This window comes from Sesamum indicum, unplaced genomic scaffold, assembly GCF_000512975.1.
Source record: "Sesamum indicum cultivar Zhongzhi No. 13 unplaced genomic scaffold, S_indicum_v1.0 scaffold00247, whole genome shotgun sequence".
Lineage (NCBI taxonomy): Eukaryota > Viridiplantae > Streptophyta > Magnoliopsida > Lamiales > Pedaliaceae > Sesamum > Sesamum indicum.
This window is the reverse complement of record NW_011628141.1, coordinates 36,594-57,561: the sequence shown is the minus strand read 5'-3', so window position 1 is coordinate 57,561 and position 20,968 is coordinate 36,594. Positions and strand designations below refer to the sequence as shown.

General features: G+C 31.8%; 1 pseudogene; it reads right to left on the bottom strand.

Annotated features, from left to right (window-relative positions):
* Positions 1-353: 353 nt before the first annotated feature.
* Positions 354-20,968, bottom strand: part of LOC105179948 — a 43,023-nt pseudogene continuing 22,408 nt past the window's right edge.

Genomic DNA, 20,968 nt, shown 5'->3' with positions numbered 1-20,968 from the left:
CCATAAATAAGGAGTACTACTCCTTTACAAATAGAGCAACAGTAAACAAGGAGTACTACTCTTTTACAACAAAAGACACAAACAGGTCTAGTAGAAAAATTATGGCGAGTCAAATCGCTATTTATTTTTTTCATAAAGGGGTAATTTGCTCATTTGCGATATCACAAGGGGTTGCTTGCATTTTCCCCAATGTTTTACTTATGATTTTTCAAGATCTGGCTATGTAAGGACCCCACTGGCGGCCACACTCCTAATTGTATATCCTCGAAGGCTTGTTATGTGAGGTGCGATAATGAAAAGAAGTGGTCATTGCAGATCTTAGTTAGAACTATTCTTATAAAAAACAAAACATATCACTGCAACTGTAGATAGAAAACAAATATATGTCATGAATTCGTAAACTCAATACGTTGCATGCCTTATTTTTGTTTTTAGAGCAACTAAGGTACATCTTGTGTTCTATAGCATGCCATATTAAGTATTCTTTTTGCACGTAAGGGTCAGGGCTCATCAAATAGCAATCAACTAATTTGTTCAGTTTATAACTAAAAGGACATGCAACATGAAATGAAATTTTTACATAATATTTGGTTTCAATTTTGCTTCATCTCCGAGATGGGCCAAAACATGGACAATGTTTGCCTTGATTTGTTTTGGAAGTTTTGGTGGTGTTTTGAGATTTTTTGAAATTGTGCCTCATTTGTTTTTTGTGAAAATATGTCTACACTAATAATAGGCCCTACAACTAAGAACATTATATACATACTCATACATATATATAAATATATATAAAAGAAACATGATATAACAATGAACAGTAGTTTTTGTCTCGTATTAAACAATACCAAACATACCATACTTATTTTATATTATCTCTAAAAATAAATCCAAACATACACACTATCTCTAACACATAGTTATTTATCTTTGTTTTTCTCTCTCTATATCCAAACATAGTGTTAAACGTTCAACAAGATTATCAACATCGAGCAACAAAATCAAATTTATTAAAAAATAAATAAATAAAACAAGGTATAGATTACCTGATTTGTTGTAGGAGGCCTTCTAGGGGTATTGTTAACGTGTTCCAGTCTAAGATATTGCTCCCAAGAAACAGAAATACTGCTTCTCTGTAGAGTCAAAACATATTATGAAATTTAAGCGCATCTGCATATAAATATTGTCAGAGTGTGTCTGTGTGAGATAGTGAGTTAGACCTAGAAATGGATGAACAAAGTATCTGAGTCCTCCAAGTATTCTGCTTGACTATGCTACAGAAAAGCAATTTTCTCCACTACATAAATTGGAGAAGATTCAAGCAGAAAGTAGAAGTTCCAGCATGCCTAACCACATAAGCATCATACCATCATTTTCATTTTCATTTTGAGCATCCTTATGCATGAGGTGACACACATAAATCAAACATTTACTTGGGCCAAGAAATTTCTTTTCCTCTTGAATCTGTAATGAGAAATTATAGAAGTGGAGAAATTGTTGATATTAAAGATGAACATATGGGGAAACCAATTTTAAACGAAAAAGTGTCGTAGCCTATCAAAGACACGGTACTAACATGGAAAGCAATTAGTAAAATACAAGCATTTATATACATTGACACACATATGTATAGAGATAGAAACAGACCTCCTTTGCTTGTAACGTCCAGCGATTGTCATTTTATGCTGCGATCTTATCACTGTTAGGATATATTTGTAGGTTTTTCAAGTTTCAGCAACTTGAAAAAATAAGCATAGAAGGCTAGACATAAGGAATTTCTAACATCCATTTGGAAACACAACATACAATTTACTAAGTGAAGACCACATGGGCAAAATAAAAAAACCTAGGAAGTACTGAGACTCAACTTCCAAGTCAGAGTGCATATCTCCGACACGTGCAATTTGTGTGTAGTCAACCCATACAAGATTTTTCAGTGTAAAATAAATTGAATTTAACTATTTAAGTTGGATTATTAAGTAAAAGTTTAGAATCATATTATTTTGATATTAATATTATGAAACTAATGAATGAAATAAAAAGAAGATGCAATAATTCAGGACCTTATAGATCTTGTGCGAGAATACTTCCAGCAACTTGAGCTCTGCATTGGCACGAGAAAGTTTCACCTGTTTTAACGTAAACATTGCAACAGTTAAAAATCATATAACGCTATGTTATGCGACAACACTTGGCCATATATGTTGTCGTTTTATTGATTTTAATATCACATCACATAACCCTTAAACATCACATGCGCACTCCATGTGATGTTTTTTCGATAAAAAACTTGGTTGAGAAATAGTTATAAATGACAAAGTGTAAAATTTTGTAAAGTTAAGATGGTAAATTGACACAAAAAAAATTTAGATCCCAACATGCAAAAACGGTCAAAATATGGTTTATAAAATATAATTAAGCTTATTATATCTAACACTCTAACGTCATACAAGCTCAAGAATCATATTTATCCAAATAATTTAAGAACTTATTTTTAAATTAAGAATAAATATCGATAAAATCTGAAAATATCTAATAAGATCTAGAAGCATAAGATATCTAATAAGATCTAGAAGCATAAGATGCTTCAATTAAATTTAGCCAAACACCCTCTAAGTTTCTTTTATAAAAGCAAAAATGACTTGAGCTGATTTTGATCTTAAGGTTTGATCAAAATCAGCTCAAGTCATTTTTGCTTTTATAAAAGAAACTTAGAGGGTGTTTGGCTAAATTTAATTGAAGCATCTTATGCTTCTAGATCTTATCTCTGTCATCAATGTCGCACATTATTTTATCCTTGTCACTTTCACGTATGTACACCAACATATAGGCATTAGACTGCCTCGTAAACTTGAGGGGGGCATTATCTGGATTTAACGTCATTACATGCTATCAAGACATAAATGAAAAGGTAAGAAAGTATCAACAAGTTTTAACAAAAGCAGGAAAAATGAAAGGAAAACTTACTTCTTCTTCACCTCCATAATGCTCGTCTAAAACCTTTATTATGTCTTCTTTTGCCACTCGTTCATCATCAAATTTATACCTGAAACCATTCAGAATGATTTTCTTTATGTAGTTTGCAACGAGAGATCTACATGTAATCTATTGCTAAAAGTAGAAAATTTGCATTTCTACATCTCGTGAAAATAGCATTTTTGGTCCCATATGTTTGGGCCTTTTCCAAATAGTCCCATTTCTTGTCATTCTCTCACATTGCATCCCATAATTTCAAAATTTTCTCATTTTTAGTCCTCATCATACTTTTTCATCCACTAATTAATGGAGTTGTTAGAAGGTTTTTAAGGGGGATTATGAGGGTTACATTAATTATTTGATTCTAAGGGGAATTATGAGGATTACATTAATTATTGGACGAAAAATATACTTAAGGATTCAAAATTGAGAAAATTTTCAACTTGTGAGATACAATGTGAGAAATCGCAATAAATGACTAAAGTGAAAAAGGCTCTAACATATAGGACAAAAAATGCAATTTTTCCTTACGTCTCACAAGTTAGTCTTTGGCAATATTTGATCCCATTATTTTCGAAATCACCATAAATCCAAAAAGTTTGCAATTTGCATGCCAAGCCTTAATTCTATTAAATTTATTTCATAAAAAAATAATAGTGTACCAAAATCGCAAAGAGGCTAACTTGTAGGATGTGAAATCAATTTTTTCCTAAAAAGCATTAGTCAATGGCCTAATAAAAACATAGTGTGTCAAATGAAGCTAGTTAAGTTTAAGCTTCTCAAACAATACAAAGCTAAAGAAGATTTACAAATATAGATATGCAATTTTTTTATCGATTAAATTCCATAACTAACTCAATACCACTGGTTGGATAGAGTTGGCCCTATGAAAGCATAACAGTGTCCACCATTCACACCACCACTATGGACCAAAACACTGCTAAGAATGAAAATAATCAGAATGAAAATGTAACCTAAAGTTTTGCAAGTGTGAAGAATAAGAAAATTTAGAGATGTTGCAATTTGAATAAGAAAATAATCCCAATGCTCAATTTTTGCTGGAACAAAAGTTTTGTCCTATATTTTTTGAATTTTGACATTTTAGTTCTTTATCTTACTAGACTTGCAAAATAGGTCCTATAACTTTCAAATTTTTTACAATTTTGGTCCATACCAATGGAAGCCAAAGTCCAAATTAAAGAAGAAGCATGTGTGAGGAATATGTTTTTCTCTGGCAACATTTACAAACTCATTGAAGGACCAGAATTGAAAAAAATTACAAGTTTACATGACATATTTGCTACACTGGAAAAATAAAAGACTAAACTATCATAATGCAAAAGATACAGGATGGAAATTGCATTAAAGCTAAATAAAGTATAAAGAAAGGATTTGCCATACAAATATTGCAGGTGTTAAAGCCAAAACCAAAAAGAAAAAAAAAACCTTCTACTTGCCGAACAAATCAAAATGGGGTGGTGGAAACTTCTATTTACTAACTTATGAAGTGTATAGAGGTTGTGCACTCTTCTATTAGCCTCAGGTGACAAGTATCTTCCATTATCTCTATCTAGATCAAGTTCAAGAGGAAACTCATAGCAGTCATTTATCTACATGTGATCAACATCAAATAAAAAATCATTCATATTACCCGAAACCCAACTTGGATATGACTATTAATGCACTAATTAGTCAAAGATTCAATAGGTAGCCAGAACACTCTTTATGGCACATAATTTATTTTATTTTTTTTATTTTGTTTAGTCAGATAAATCCCCTTTTTGAAAACCCCAAAAGACATACCCTTAGCATATTCCGATCAAATTTGGGGACTTTGATTGCTAAAGTCCTGAAATTGTACAAATAATAATAGTTAATGTCGCTAAATTACCACCTCCATATTTGGGTGTCGTAAAAGTGCCATCCTCTAACATGAAGACCAAAATTTCAGTTTAGGCTATGGGATGTTAGTCATTAGTCTTGGTAGGACATACCCAAGCAATAAATTTGACTATCATAAGAAGGCTATTTTTTATTGTATTTGCTTCTAGTAAGAGAAAACTTGTCTAACTTGCAATCTTGATAGTAATATATGTTATAGAACAAGAACAAAGCTATTATCTAACCAATCTTCTTAAGCTGCACACAGATAGAGGTAAGACTTAGCCCATTTGTACACTTTTTGCTCTAATCTTTACATTGTATTCACCAGTACAGTATGATAACAAAAATTTTCAAATCATGCATCTCATAAGTTGGAAGAGAAGTTTAACTACTAACCTTTACCATACCATCCCGAACATACTCGTATTCAAATAGTATTAAGTGAAGCTAGAGCACTGGTGGGAAGTCAGTAAACAAGACCCCTTTCTTAGCATCCTGAAATAAGAAAATCATCAATCTTAAGGTGGTCCTTTGACAAGACTCAAATAATATGCTAAGGAATAAAAGTCTAAAGAAAAACAAGCATGTCCTCCTGACAAAAGAATCATTATATTTAGGATAAATTGGAATGACCTCTTAAGGTTTTTCATAATTATAAATACCATTGTTGTTTGAAAAATTACTTGTATCCCTAATGTTTGATGAATTTATGTAATCCTTGGATGGAGGCCGAAAAAATATCTACTTTTTCTTTGCTTTTTTTTCTTTTTGACAAATAATTAAATAAGTTGACAAGGTTAAATGTTCTTCTTGCCCTTCAAGCTTATAAAAAAAGTTTCAATATTTTTAAAAATAAATAAAAGATTTCATAGTCCATAAGAGTATTTTGATCTAAGCACCATAAAAAAATTGATTGAAACCGAATGAGGTCTAATGAAATATGTTAATTATTTGTTGGACGTTAAAAGCAGGTAGTATTCATAAATTTTCAAATAACAAGGAGGTAATTTCAATTTTGTAAAACTTCAGGAGGCTCTTTATAATTACTTACCTTTATATATATAACCAAACTAACAAGTAAATTAAGTTAGCCTACTCACCTGCAAATATTTCCCAGGATGATATCTGTTATAACCATCGAGATGTTCAACTGCAACATACTTATCAAACGAAGCATAGACATCATAGAGGACACAAAAATTTATAAAATGAATTGAAAGCCTAAGCACTAAATAGATTAACTACAAGTACCATAGAAGGACTCCTGTCTACTAGACTTGTAATCAACATTGATGCATTCAAGTTAGTTGTTGTGGTGCCCTTCAAATAAGTGTTGTATAGCACCTTCCACAACAGTTTTCTAATAATGGTAAGAGCATAACAATTAGTTAAGAAGAATTCAAAAGTTTTTAATCAAATTGACAGTAGTACTCTATTTCTATTGGACCTTCATTTTTTCTTCAAACTTCTCACATAGGACTCTGTTGAGTTCGTGTACATCATGTATATCCCACCCAAAGGATCTTGTCAAATCTTTTGTTGCAACACTGCTTTCACTGTGTTGAAGCTTGTAAAATAAGCTTTGTAGGGCCATAGGTATACTTATCGATGGTTCATCATTAACACTAGTTGTCATGTGGTAAACAACCTAAATAAGAATCAAAGATATCATCAATTTCCTAAGAAACTTCCATGCATGAAAACAAATCATGATATACAACCAGATAGTCCTTGGAATGAGATCCTTAACCTTTCTGAAATAGGGAATATTGAACAACATCTGTAGAAGAGAGTTCATATAGTAGGTGGTTCCTTGGTTCTTAAGTCCAACATAACTAGGTTCCCTTTTTGAATTATATAAATATTGGTCCGTAGCTCTGTAGACAACAATCTCAGCTTGAATCACACAGATGTCAATGACTATAAAACCTCGGCTTGTATCATAAAGGTCGTTAAGTGGCATAAAGGATGTGAAACCCCAACACCTCACGGAAATGAAAAATAAAAATGAAAAAAAGAAATCTAGAAACAAGATTCCACAACTCTTGATTAGCAACACACGATAAAAAACACGCGTAGGTAAGATTAGTGACACACAAGAAAAACACGTGATGACCATGCCCGTCGTGCTTCCAAACCAATAAAGAAATCACAACTTGTTTTCTAATGGAGAAGGAGGTCTCACCGCACCTCGTTGTGGCTTGGTGAAGTAGGCGTCAGAGGCACTGAGAAAAATGTAGGTGTAGTTCTGTATTGAATTAACTAAAATGAAGTGAATTTAATGGAGCTCGTTGCCTTTGCGCAGGAAAATAGAGAGAGAATTTGGCTAGACAATGATGGTGCATACGCTTGGGAGTTTGGCAACTTGCATTTTCAAGGTTTTTTTGAAAATTTCATGTGAAACAGAAAGGAGGCATCAAAAGACAAAATCTTGACTCGGATTAGGAGGAATTTAATAATAGTAAAAATATTGTACAAATTCACCAAACTTTCACATGGCACTCCATCATTCTACCCAAATTATTATTGCCTCCCCTAGGTTTTGTATTGTTTATAAAATTAGTCATTTTATTTTTAAATGAGAAAAGAAAATTCTTTAATTTTGATACCTAAAAATATCTTTTGTATGTTTAATTGACGTTCGTTAAATAATTGATTATTATTTTATAGATATAGTGATTTTATTTTTATTTGTTTATATCAATTACAAACTCTCTTTTTCTCAAGGGGCAAATGATTTCATTAAATACTTGTTTTTATAATAAAATTAATTATTTTATGAAATACTTCTTTCTAAATATAATTAGAATTTTACATTTGTGAGATTGTGAGAATGCCACAGCCTCAACTTTAGCAGAATTCGTCAATGCCATCCAACTTATAAAGTGCTAACTATAGCCATAAAACTTTAACCAAACATAGGTCTAGAAACATGCATTTGTGTAGTAAATTTGCTAATCGTAATAATAACTACAAGTTAGTATAAAACAAAAAACAAACTTGCTTTAATAAAACCATGCAAAAGAGATAAATTTTGAACCTTCTCAAAATTCCATGAAACTTTAACCAAACGTAGGTCTGTACACATGCATTTGTGTTGGGAATTTGCTAAGCGTAATAATAACTACAAGTTAGTATAAAAGGGAAACAAACTTCCTTTAATAAAATCTTGCAAAACAACTAAATTTTGAATGTTATCAGAATTCAATGAAACTTGACCCAAACGTAGGTCTAGACCCATGCATTTGTATGGTAAATTTGAAAAGCGTAAAAATAAGTACAAGTTAGTATAAAAGGAAAACAAACTTGCATTAATAAAACTGTGCAAAACAGCTAAATTTGAACGTGCTCAGAATTGCACGAAACTTGACCCAAACATAGGTCTAGACCCATGCATTTGTGTGGTAAATTTGCTAATCGTAATAATAACTACAAGTTACTATGAAAGGAAAACAAATTTGCTTTAATAAAACCGTGCAAAACAGCTAATTTTGCACGTTCTCAGAATTCCACGAAACTTGACCCAAATGTAGGTATAGACCCGTGCATTTGTTTCGTAAATTTGCTAAGTGTATTAATAACTACAAGTTAGTATAAAAGAGAAATAAACTTGCATTAATAGAACTATGCAAAACAGCTAAATTTTGAACGTTCTAATAATTCCACGAAACTTGACCCAAATGTATGTTTAGACCGATGCATTTGTGTGGCAAATTTGATAATCGTAATAATAACTACAAGTGAGTATAAAAGAGAAACAAAATTGTTTTAATAGAACCGTGCAAAACAGCTAAATTTTGAACGGTCTCATAATTCCACGAAACTTGACCCAAACGTAGGTCTAAACCCATGCATTGGGGTCGTAAATTTTCTAAGTGTAGCAATAACTACAAGTTTGTATAAAAAGGAAACAAACTTGCTTTAATAAAACCGTGCAAAACAACTAAATTTTGAACGTTCTCAGAATTCCACGAAACTTGACCCAAACGTAGGTCTAGACCCATGCATTGGTGTGGTAAATTTGCTAAGCCTAATAATAACTAGAAGTTTGTTTGAAAGGGGAACAAACTATGTTTAATAAAATGGTGCAGAACAGCTAAATTTTGAACGTTCTTAGAATTCCACAAAACTTGACCCAAACGTAGGTCTAGATCCATGCATTTGTGTGGTAAATTAGCTAAGTGTAATATTAACTACAAGTTAGTATAGAAGGGAAACAAATTTGTTTTAACAAAACGCGCAAAACAGTTAAATTTTAAACGTTATCAGAATTCCACAAAACTTGACCCAAACGTAGGTCTAAACTTATGCATTGGGGTGGTAAATTTTCTAAGCGTAATAATAACTACAAGTCAGTATAAAACGAAAACAAATTTATTTTAATAAAACATTGAGAACGGCTAAATTTTGAACGTTCTCAGAATTCTAAGAAAAACTTGACCCGAACGTAGGTCTAGACCCATGCAGTTTTGTGGTAAATTTGCTAAACGTAATAGTAAATACAAGTTCGTTTGAAAACGGTAACAAAGTTTCTTTAATAAAACTATGCAAAACAGCTAAAATTTAAACATTCTCAGAATTATAGAAAACTTGACCTAAATGTAGGTCTAGACCTATGCATTTGTGTGATAAATGTGCTAAGCCTAATAATAACTACAAGTTGATATGGAAGAGAAACAAACTTGTTTTAATAAAACCGTGCAAAAAAGCTAAATTTTGAACGTTCTCAGAATTCCATAAAACTTGATCCAAACGTAGGTCTAGACCCATGCATTGGGGTGGTACATTTGCTAAGCGTAATAATAGCTACAAGTTAGTATAAAAGGAAAACATATTTATTTTAATAAAACGTGCAAAACAACTAAATTTTGAACATTCTCAGAATTCGACGAAACTTGACCTAAACATAGGTCTAGACCCATGCATTTTTGTGGTAAATTTGCTAAACGTTATAATAAATACAAGTTAGTATAAAATGGAAAAAATTTGTTTTAATAAAACGTTAGTATAAAAAGGAAACAAATTTGTTTTTATAAAACGTGCAAAACAGCTAAATTTTAAAGGTTCTCAAAATTCCACGAAACTTGACCTAAACGTCAGTCTAAACCCTTGCATTGGGGTGGTAAATTTGCAATGCGTAATAATAAGTACAAGTTAGTATAAAAGGGAAATAAATTTGTTTTAATAAAATGTGCGAAACAGCTAAATTTGGAAAACCTGACCCAAACGTAGGTCTAGAGCCATGCACTTTTGTGGTAAATTTGCTAAGCATCATTTGAAAACGGAAACAAACATTCTTTAATAAAACCGTGCAAAATAGCTAAATTTTAAACGTTCTCAGAATTCCACAAGATTGACCTCAACGTAGGTCTAGACCCCTGCATTTTATGTGGTAAATTTACTAAGCGTAATAATAACTATAAGTCAGTAGAAAAGGGAAACAAACATGCTTTAACAAAATCATACAGAACAACTAAATTTTGGACGTTCTCTGAATTCCACGAAACTTTACCCAAGCGTAGGTCTAGACCCATGCATTTGTGTGGTAAATTTGCTAAGCGTAATAATAACTAAAAGTTAGCATAAAAGGGAAATAAACTTGATTTAAGAAAACCGTGCAAAACAACTAAATTTTGAACGTTCTCAGTATTCTACGAAACTTGACCTAAACGTAGGTGTAGCCCCATGTGCTTCTTTTGTAAATTTGCTAAGCGTAATAATATCTACAAGCTAGTATAAAAGGGAAACAAACTCTTTAATAAAATCGAGCAAAAAAGCTAAATTTTGAACATTGTCATATTTCCACGAAATTTTAACCAAATGTAGGTCTAGACACATGAATTTGTGTGGTAAATTTGCTAAGCGTAATAATAACTACAAGTTAGTATAAAAGGGGAAACAAACTTAGTTTAATAAAACAGTGCAAAACAACTAAATTTTGAATGTTCTCAGAATTCCACGAAACATGACCCAACCATAGGTCTAGACCCATGCATTGGTGTGGTAAATTTGCAAAGCCTAATAATAACTAGAAGTTTGTTTGTAAGGGAAACAAACTATCTTTAAAGAAACCATGCAAAACTGCTAAATTTTGAACGTTCTCAAATTCCACAGAAATTGATCCAAACGTAGGTCTAGACCCATGCATTGGGAGTGGTACATAATAGCTACAAACGTAATAATAGCTACAAGTTAGTATAAAAGGGAAACAAATTTGTTTTAATAAAACTGTGCAAAACAGCTAAATTTTGAACGTTCTTAGAATTCGACGGAACTTGACCCAAATGTAGGTCTAGACCCATGCATTTTTGTGGTAAATTTGCTAAGCGTAATAATAAATACAAGTACATTTGAAACGAAAACAAACTGTCTTTACTAAAACCGTGCAAAACAGCTAAATTTTAAATGTTCTCATAATTCCAAAAAACATGACCTAAACGTAGGTCTAGACCCAGCATTTGTGTGGTAAATTTGCTAAGCGGATTAAACTACAAGTTAGTATGGAAGAGAAACAAACTTGTTTTAATAAAACCATGCAGAACAGTTAAATTTTTTAGCGTTCTCAGAATTTCACGAAACTTGATCCAAAATTAGGTCTAGAGCCATGCATTTGTGTGGTAAATTAGCTAAACGTAATAATAACTATGAGTTAGTATAAAAGGGAAATAAAGTTGCTTTAACAAAATCGTATAAAACCACTAAATTTTGGACGTTCTGGGAATTCCATGAAACTTGACACAAACGTAGGTCTAAACCCATGCATTTGTATGGTAAATTTGCTAAGTGTAATAATTACTTGAAGTTACTATAAAAGAGAAACAAATTTGCTTTAATAAAACCGTGCAAAAGGAGCTAAATTTAACTGTTTTGAGCGGTTTTTTTAAAGCAAGTTTGTTTTTCTTTTATATAAACTTGTAGTTATTATTACGCTTAACAAATTTACTATATAAATACTTGGGTCTACACCAACGTTTGGTCAAGTTTCATCGAATTCTGAGAACGTTCAAAATTTAGCTGTTTTGCGTGGTTTATTAAAGCAAGTTTGTTTCCCTTTTATATAAATTTGTAGTTAATATTACGCTTTGCAAATTTACCACACAAATTTTTGGGTATACACCAACGTTTGGGTCAAGTTTCGTCGAATTCTGAGAACATTCAAAATTTAGCTGTTTTGCGCGGTTTTATTAAACCAAGTTTGTTTCCCTTTTATACAAACTTTTAGTTAATATTACGCTTAGGAAATTTACCACACAAATTCTTTGGTCTAGACCAATGTGCGGGTCAAGTTTCGTCGAATTTTAAAAATATTTAAAATTTAGCTGTTTTCTGTGGTTTATTAAAGCAAGTTTGTTTCCCTTTTATAAAACCTTGTAGTTATTATTACGCTTAACAAATTTACCACACAAATTATTGGGTCTAGATCAATATTTGGGTCAAGTATAGTTGAATTCTGTAAACGTTCAAAATTTTGTTGTTTTGCGTGGTTTATTAAAGCAAGTTTGTTTTCCTTTTATACAAACTTGTAGTTATCATCACGCTTAGCAAATTTACTACACCAATTCTTGGGTCTAGACCAACGTTTGGGTCAATTTTCGTCGAATTCTGAGAACGTCCAAAATTTAGTTGTTTTGCGAGGTTTTATTAAAGCAAGTTTGTTTCCCTTTTATACAAACTTGTAGTCATCATTACGTTTAGAAAATTTACCACAGAAACTTTTGGATCTACACCAACGTTTGGTCAAGTTTCGTCGAATTTTATGAACGTTTAAAATTTAGCTGTTTTGTGCGGTTTTAATAAAGCAAGATTGTTTTCCTTTTATACAAACTGGTAGTTATCATCACGCTTAGCAAATTTACTACACAAATTCTTGGGTCTAGACCAATATTTGGGTCAAGTTTCGTCGAATTCTGAGAACGTCCAAAATTTAGTTGTTTTGCGCGGTTTTATTAAAGCAAGTTTGTTTCCCTTTTATACAAACTTGTAGTTATTATTACGCTTAGCAAATTAACCACACAAATTCTTTGGTCTAGACAAACGTTTGGGTCAAGTTTCGTCGAATTATGAGAACGTTCAAAATTTAGTTGTTTTGCGCGGTTTTATTATAGCAAGTTTGTTTCCCTTTTATACAAACTTGTAGTTATTATTACATTTAGCAAATTTACCACACAAATTCTAGGGTCTACACCAACGTTCTGTTCAAGTTTCGTTGAATTCTGAGAACGTTCAAAATTTAGCTGTTTTGCGCAGTTTTATTAAAGCAAGTTTGTTTTCCTTTTGCACAAACTTGTAGTTATTATTAAGCTCAGCAGATTTACCACACAAATTATTGGGTCTACACCAATATTTGGGTGAAGATTCGTCGAATTCTGAAAACTTTCAAAATTTAGCTGTTTTGCGTGGTTTTATTAAAACAAGTTTGTTTCCGTTTTATACAAACTTGTAGTTATTATTACGCTTAGCGAATTTACCACACAAATTCTTGGGTCTACACCAATGTTTGGGTCAAGTTTCGTCGAATTATGAGAATGTTCAAAATTTAGCTGTTTTACGCGGTTTTATTAGAGCAAGTTTGTTTTCCTTTTATACAAACTTGTAGTTATTATTACGTTTATTTACCACACAAATTCTTGGGTCTAGACCAACGTTTGGGTCAAGTTTCGTTGAATTCTGAGAATGTTCAAAATTTAGCTGTTTTGCACAGTTTTAATAAACCAAGTCTATTTCCCTTTTATACAAACTTATAGTTAATATTACGCTTAGCAAATTTACCACAAAATTCTTTAGTCTAACCCAACGTTTGGGTCAACTTTCGTCGAATTAAGAGAACGTTTAAAATTTAGCTGTTTTGCGTGGTTTATTAAAGCAAGTTTGATTTCCTTTTATACAAACTTGTAGTTATTATTACGCTTGAAAATTTACCACACACAAATTCTTGTGTGTAGATCAACGTTTGGGTCAAGTTTAGTTGAATTCTAAGAACGTTCAAAATTTAGCAGTTTTCCGCAGTTTTATTAAAACAAGTTTGTCTTCCTTTTATACAAACTTGTATTTATTATTTCGTTTACCAAATTTACGACACAAATTCTTGGGTCTAGCCCAATGTTTGGGTAATGTTTCGTTGAATTCTAAGAACGTTCATAATTTAGTTGTTTTGCGTGGTTTTATCAAACCAAGTTTGTTTTCCTTTTATACAATCTTGTAGTTATTAATACGCTTAGCAAATTTATAACAGAAATTCTTGGGTCTACACCAATGTTTGGGTCAAGTTTCGTTGAATTCTGAGAAAATTCAAAATTTAGCTGTTTTGCGCGGTTTATTAAACCAAGTTTGTTTCCCTTTTATACAAACTTTTAGTTAATATTATGCTTAGGAAATTTACCACACAAATTCTTTGGTCTAGACCAATGTTCGGGTCAAGTTTCGTCGAATTTTGAAAACATTTAAAATTTAGCTATTTTCTGTGGTTTATTAAAGCAAGTTTGTTTCCCTTTTATACAACCTTGTAGTTATTATTACGCTTAGCAAATTTACCACACAAATTCTTGGGTCTAGATCAATATTAGGGTCAAGTTTAGTTGAATTCTGTAAAGGTTCAAAATTTTGTCGTTTTGCGTGGTTTATTAAAGCAAGTTTGTTTTCCTTTTATACAAACTTGTAGTTATCATCACGCTTAGCAAATTTACTACACAAATTCTTGGGTCTAGACCAACATTTGGGTCAAGTTTCGTCGAATTCTGAGAACGTCCAAAATTTAGTTGTTTTGTGAGGTTTATTAAAGCAAGTTTGTTTCCCTTTTATACAAACTTGTAGTTATTATTAAGCTTAGCAAATTTACCACAGAAATTTTTGGATCTTCACCAACATTTGGTCAAGTTTCGTCGAATTTTATGAACGTTCAAAATTTAGCTGTTTCGTGCGGTTTTAATAAAGCAAGATTGTTTTTTTTTTATACAAACTGGTAGTTATCATCACGCTTAGCAAATTTACTACACAAATTCTTGGGTCTAGACCAATATTTGGGTCAAGTTTCGTCGAATTCTGAGAACGTCCAAAATTTAGTTGTTTTGCGCGGTTTTATTAAAGCAAGTTTGTTTCCCTTTTATACAAACTTGTAGTTATTATTACACTTAGCAAATTAACCACACAAATTCTTAGGTCTAGACAAGCGTTTGGGTCAAGTTTCGTCGAATTATGAGAACGTTCAAAATTTAGTTGTTTTGCGCGGTTTTTATTATAGCAAGTTTGTTTCCCTTTTATACAAACTTGTAGTTATTATTACGTTTAGCAAATTTACCACACAAATTCTAGGGTCTACACCAACGTTCTGGTGAAGTTTCGTTGAATTCTGAGAACGTTCAAAATTTAGTTGTTTTGCGCAGTTTTATTAATGCAAGTTTGTTTTCCTTTTACACAAACTTGTAGTTATTATTAAGCTCAGCAGATTTACCATACAAATTATTGGGTTTACACCAATATTTGGGTTAAGATTCGTCGAATTCTGAAAACATTCAAAATTTAGCTGTTTTGCGTGGTTTTATGAAAGCAAGTTTGTTTCCGTTTTATACAAACTTGTAGTTATTATTACGCTTAGCAAATTTACCACACAAATTCTTGGGTCTACAACAAGGTTTGGGTCAAGTTTCGTCGAATTCTGAGAATGTTCAAAATTTAGCTGTTTTGCGCGGTTTTATTAGAGCAAGTTTATTTTCCTTTTATACAAACTTGTACTTATTATTACGTTTATTTACCATACAAATTATTGGGTCTAGACCAACATTTGGGTCAAGTTTCGTTGAATTCTGAGAACGTTCAAACTTTAGCTGTTTTGCACGGTTTTAATAAACCAAGTCTGTTTCCCTTTTATACAAACTTGTAGTTAATATTACGCTTAGCAAATTTACCACACAAATTCTTTAGTCTAACCCAACGTTTCGGTCAACTTTCGTCGAATTAAGAGAATGTTTAAAATTTAGCTGTTTTGCGCGGTTTATTAAAGCAAGTTTGATTTCCTTTTATACAAACTTGTAGTTATTATTACGCTTGAAAATTTACCACACACAAATTCTTATGTATAGATCAACGTTTGGGTCAAGTTTAGTCGAATTCTAAGAACGTTCAAAATTTAGCAGTTTTCCGCGGTTTTATTAAAGCAAGTTTGTTTTCCTTTTATACAAACTTGTATTTATTATTTCGCTTACCAAATTTACGACACAAATTCCTGGGTTTAACCCAATGTTTGGGTCATGTTTCGTTGAATTCTAAGAACGTTGATAATTTAGCTGTTTTGCGCGGTTTTATTAAACCAAGTTTGATTTACTTTTATACAGTCTTGTAGTTATTATTACGCTTAGCAAATTTACAACATAAATTCTTGGGTCTACACCAATGTTTGGGTCAAGTTTCGTCGAATTCTGAGAACGTTCAAAATCTAGCTGGTTTCCGCGGTTTTATTAAACTAAGATTGTTTTCCTTTTATACAAACTTGTAGTTATTATTACAATTAGCAAATTTACCAAATAAATTCCTGGGTCTAGACCAACGTTTGGGTCAAGTTTCGTCGAATTCTGTGAACGTTCAAAATTTAGTTGTTTTCCGCGGTTTATTAGAGCAAGTTTGTTTCCCTTTTATATAAATTCGTAGTATTGTTACGCTTAGCAAATTTACTACAAAAATTCTTGGGTCTACACTAACGTTCGGGTCAAGTTTCGTCGAAGTGTATGAATGTTTAAAATTTAGCTGTTTTGCGCGCTTTTATTAAAGCAAGTTTGTTTCCTTTTTATACAAACTTCTAGTTATTATTACGCTTAGAAAATTTACCACACAAATTCTTGGGTCTAGACCAACGTTTGAGTCAAGTTTCGTCGAATTCTGAGAATGTTCAAAATTTAGTTGTTTTGCACGGTTTTATTAAAGCAAGTTTGTTTCCCTTTTATACAAACTTCTACTTATTATTACGCTTAGAAAATTTACCACACAAATTCTTGGGTCTAAACAAACGTTTGGGTCAAGTTTAGTCGAATTCTGAGAACGTTCAAAATCTTGCGGATTTTTATTAAAACAAGTTTGTTTTCCTTTTATACAAACTTGTAGTTATTATTACGGTTGCCAAATTTACCACAGAAATTCTTGGGTCTACACCAACGTTTGGGTCAAGTTTCGTTGAATTCTGAGAACGTTCAAAATTTAGCTGTTTTGCGCAGTTTTATTAAAGAAAATTTGTTTTCCTTTTACACAAACTTGTAGTTATTATTAATCTCGGCAAATTTACCAAACAAATTATTGGGTCTACACCATTATTTGGGTCAAGATTTGTCGAATTCGGAAAACGTTCAAATTTAGCTGTTTTGCGTGGTTTTATTAAAATAAGTTTGTTTCCGTTTTATACAAACTTTTAGTTATTATTACGCTTATCAAATTTACCACACAAATTTTAAGGTCTACACAAACGCTTGGGTCAAGTTTCGTCGAATTCTGAGAACGATCAAAATTTATCTGTTTTGCGCGGTTTTATTAGAGCAAGTTTGTTTTCCTTTTATACAAACTTGTAGTTATTATTACGTTTAGCAAATTTACCACACAAATTCTTGGGTCTAGACCAACGTTTGGGTTAAGTTTCGTTGAATTCTGAGAACGTTCAAAATTTAGTTGTTTTGCGCGGTTTTAATAAACCAAGTTTGTTTCCCTTTTATACAAACTTGTAGTTAATATTACGCTTAGCAAATTTACGACACAAATTTTTTTGGTCTAAACCAATGTTTGGGTCAAGTTTCGTCGACTTATGAGAACATTTGAAATTTAGCTGTTTTCCGCGGTTTATTAAAGCAAGCTTGAGTTCCTTTTATACAAACTTGTAGTTATTACGATTAAAAATTTACCACAAACAAATTCTTGTGTCCAGATCAACGTTTGGGTCAAGTTTAGTCGAATTCTGAGAACGTTCAAAATTTAGCAGTTTTTCGCGGTTTTATTAAAACAAGCTTGTTTTCCTTTTATACAAACTTGTATTTATTATTTCGCTTACCAAATTTACGACACAAATTCTTGGGTCAAGACCAATGTTTGGGTCAAGTATTGTTGAATTTTGAGAACGTTCATAATTTAGCTGTTTTGCGCGGTTTTATTGAACCAAGTTTGTTTTCCTTTTATACAATCTTGTAGTTATTATTATGCTTAGTAAATTTACAACATAAATCCTTGGGTCTACACCAATGTTCGGGTCAAGTTTCGTCGAATTCTGAGAACGTTCAAAATTTAGCTGTTTTGCGCGGTTTTATTAAACCAAGGTTGTTTTCCTTTTATACAAACTTGTAGTTATTATTACGCTTAGCAAATTTACCAAACAAATTCTTGGGTCTAGACCAACATTTGGGTCATGATTCGTCGAATTCTGTGAACGTTCAAACTTTAGCTGTTTTCCGCGGTTTATTAAAGCAAGTTTGTTTCCCTTTTATACAAATTTGTAGTTATTGTTACGCTTAGCAAATTTACCACACAATTTTTTGGGTCTACACCAACATTCGTGTCAAGTTTCGTCGAAGTCTGTGAATGTTCAAATTTTAGTTGTTTTGCGCAGTTTTATTAAAGCAAATTTGTTTCCTTTTACACAAACTTGTAGCTATTATAATGCTTACCAAATTTACTACACAAATTCTTAGTTCTAAACCAATGTTTGGGTCAAGTTTCGCCGAATTATGGATTGTTCAAAATTTAGCTGTTTTACACGGTTTTATTAAAGCAAGTTTGTTTCCCTTTTATACAAACTTCTAGTTATTATTACGCTTAGAAAATTTACCACACAAATTCTTGGGTCTAAACCAACGTTTGGGTCAAGTTTAGTCGAACTCTGAGAACGTTCAAAATTTAGCTGTTTTACGGGTTTTTATTAAAGCAAGTTTGTTTTCCTTTTATACAAACTTGTAGTTATTATTACGCTTAGCAAATTTACCACAAAAATTCTTGGGTCTACACTAACGTTTGGTCAAGTTTCGTCGAATTCTATGAACGTTCAAAATTTAGCTGTTTTGCGCGGTTTAATTAAAGCAAGATTGTTTTCCTTTTATACAAACTTGAAGTTATTATTACGATTTGCAATTTACCACATAAATTCTTGGGTCCACACCAACGTCTGGGTCAAGTTTCGTTGAATTCTAAGAACGTTCAAAATTTAGTTGTTTTGCGCGGTTTTATTAAAGCAAGTTCGTTTTCCTTTTATATAAACTTGTAGTTATTATTACGCTTACCAAATTTACCATACAAATTCTTGAGTCTAGACCAACGTTTGGGTCAAGTTTCATCGAATACTGATAACATTAGAAATTTAGCTGTTTTGCATGACAAACTTGTAGTTATTATTACGCTTAGCAAATTTACAAAACAAATTCTTGGTTCTAGACAAACGTTTGGGTCATGTTTCGTCGAATTCTGAGAACTTTCAAAATTTAGCTGTTCTGCGCAGTTTTATTAAAGCAAGTTTCTTTTTCTTTTATACAAACTTGTAGTTATTATTACGTTTAGCAAATTTAACACACAAATTCTTGTTTCTACATCAACGTTTGGGTCAAGTTTCGTTGAATTCTGAGAACTTTCAAAATTTAGCGGTTTTGCGCGGTTTTATTAAAGCATGTTTTCTTTTTATACAAACTTGTAGTTATTATTACGCTTAGAAAATTTACCACACAAATTCTTGGGTCTTGACCAATGTTTGGGTCAAGTTTCATCGAATTTTGAGAACATTCTAAATTTAAGTGTTTTGCGTGACAAACTTATAGTTATTATTACGCTTAGCAAATTTACCACACAATTTCTCGTGTCTAGACCCACGTTTGGGTCAAGTTTCATTGAATTATGAGAACGTTCAAAATTTAACTATTTTGTGCGGTTTTATTAAAGCATGTTTGTTTTTCTTTTATAGAAATTTGTAGTTATTATTACATTTAACAAATTTACGACACAAATTCTTAGGTCTAGACCAACGGTCGGGTCAAGTTTCGTCGAATTCTGATAATGTTCAAAATTTAGCTATTTTGCGTGGTTTATTAAATCAAGTTTGCTTCCCTTTTATACAAACTTGTAGTTATTATTACGTTTAGCAAATTTACCACACAAATTCTTGTGACTAGACCAACGTTTGGGTCAAGTTTCGTCGAATTCTGGCAACGTTCAAAATTCAACTGTGTTGTATATTTTTATTAAAGCAAGTTTGTTTCCCTTTTATACAAACTTGTAGTTATTATTATGCTTAGCAAATTTGCCACACAAATTCTTGGGTCTAGAAAAATGTTTGGGTCAAGTTTCGTCGAAATCTGAGAACGTTCATAATTTAGCTATTTTGCGCGGTTTATTAAAGCAAGTTTGTTTTCCTTTTATACAAACTTGAAGTTATTATTACGCTTTGCAAATTTACCACATAAAATCTTGGGTCTACACCAACGTCTGGGGTCATGTTTCGTCGATTTCTGAGAACGTTCAAAATTTAGGTGTTTTGCGCGGTTTTATTAAAGTAAGTTTGTTTTTCTTTTATACAAATTTGTAGTTATTATTACGCTTAGCAAATTTACCATACAAATTCTTGGGTCTAGACCAATATTTGGGTCAAGTTTCATCAAATTCTGAGAACGTTCAAAATTTAACTGTTTTGCGTGACAAACTTGTAGTTATTATTACACTTAGCAAATTTACTAAACAAATTCTTTGGTCTAGACAAACGTTTGGGTCAAGTTTCGTCGAATTCTGAGAACTTTCAAAATTTAGCTGTTCTGCGCGGTTTTATTAAAGCAAGGTTCTTTCCCTTTTGTACAAACTTGTAGTTATTATTACGTGTAGCAAATTTACCACACAAATTCTTGGGTCTACACCAACGTTTGGGTCAAGTTTTGTTGAATTCCGAGAACGTTCAAAATTTAGCGGTTTGTACGGTTTTATTAAAGCAAGATTGTTTTCCTTTTATACAAACCTGTAGTTATTATTACGCTTAGCAAATTTACCACACAAATTCTTGGATCTACACCAATGTTTGGGTCAAGTTTCATCGAATTCTGAGAACGTTCAAAATTTAGCTGTTTTGTGTGACAAACTTTTAGTTATTATTACGCTTAGCAAATTTACCACACAA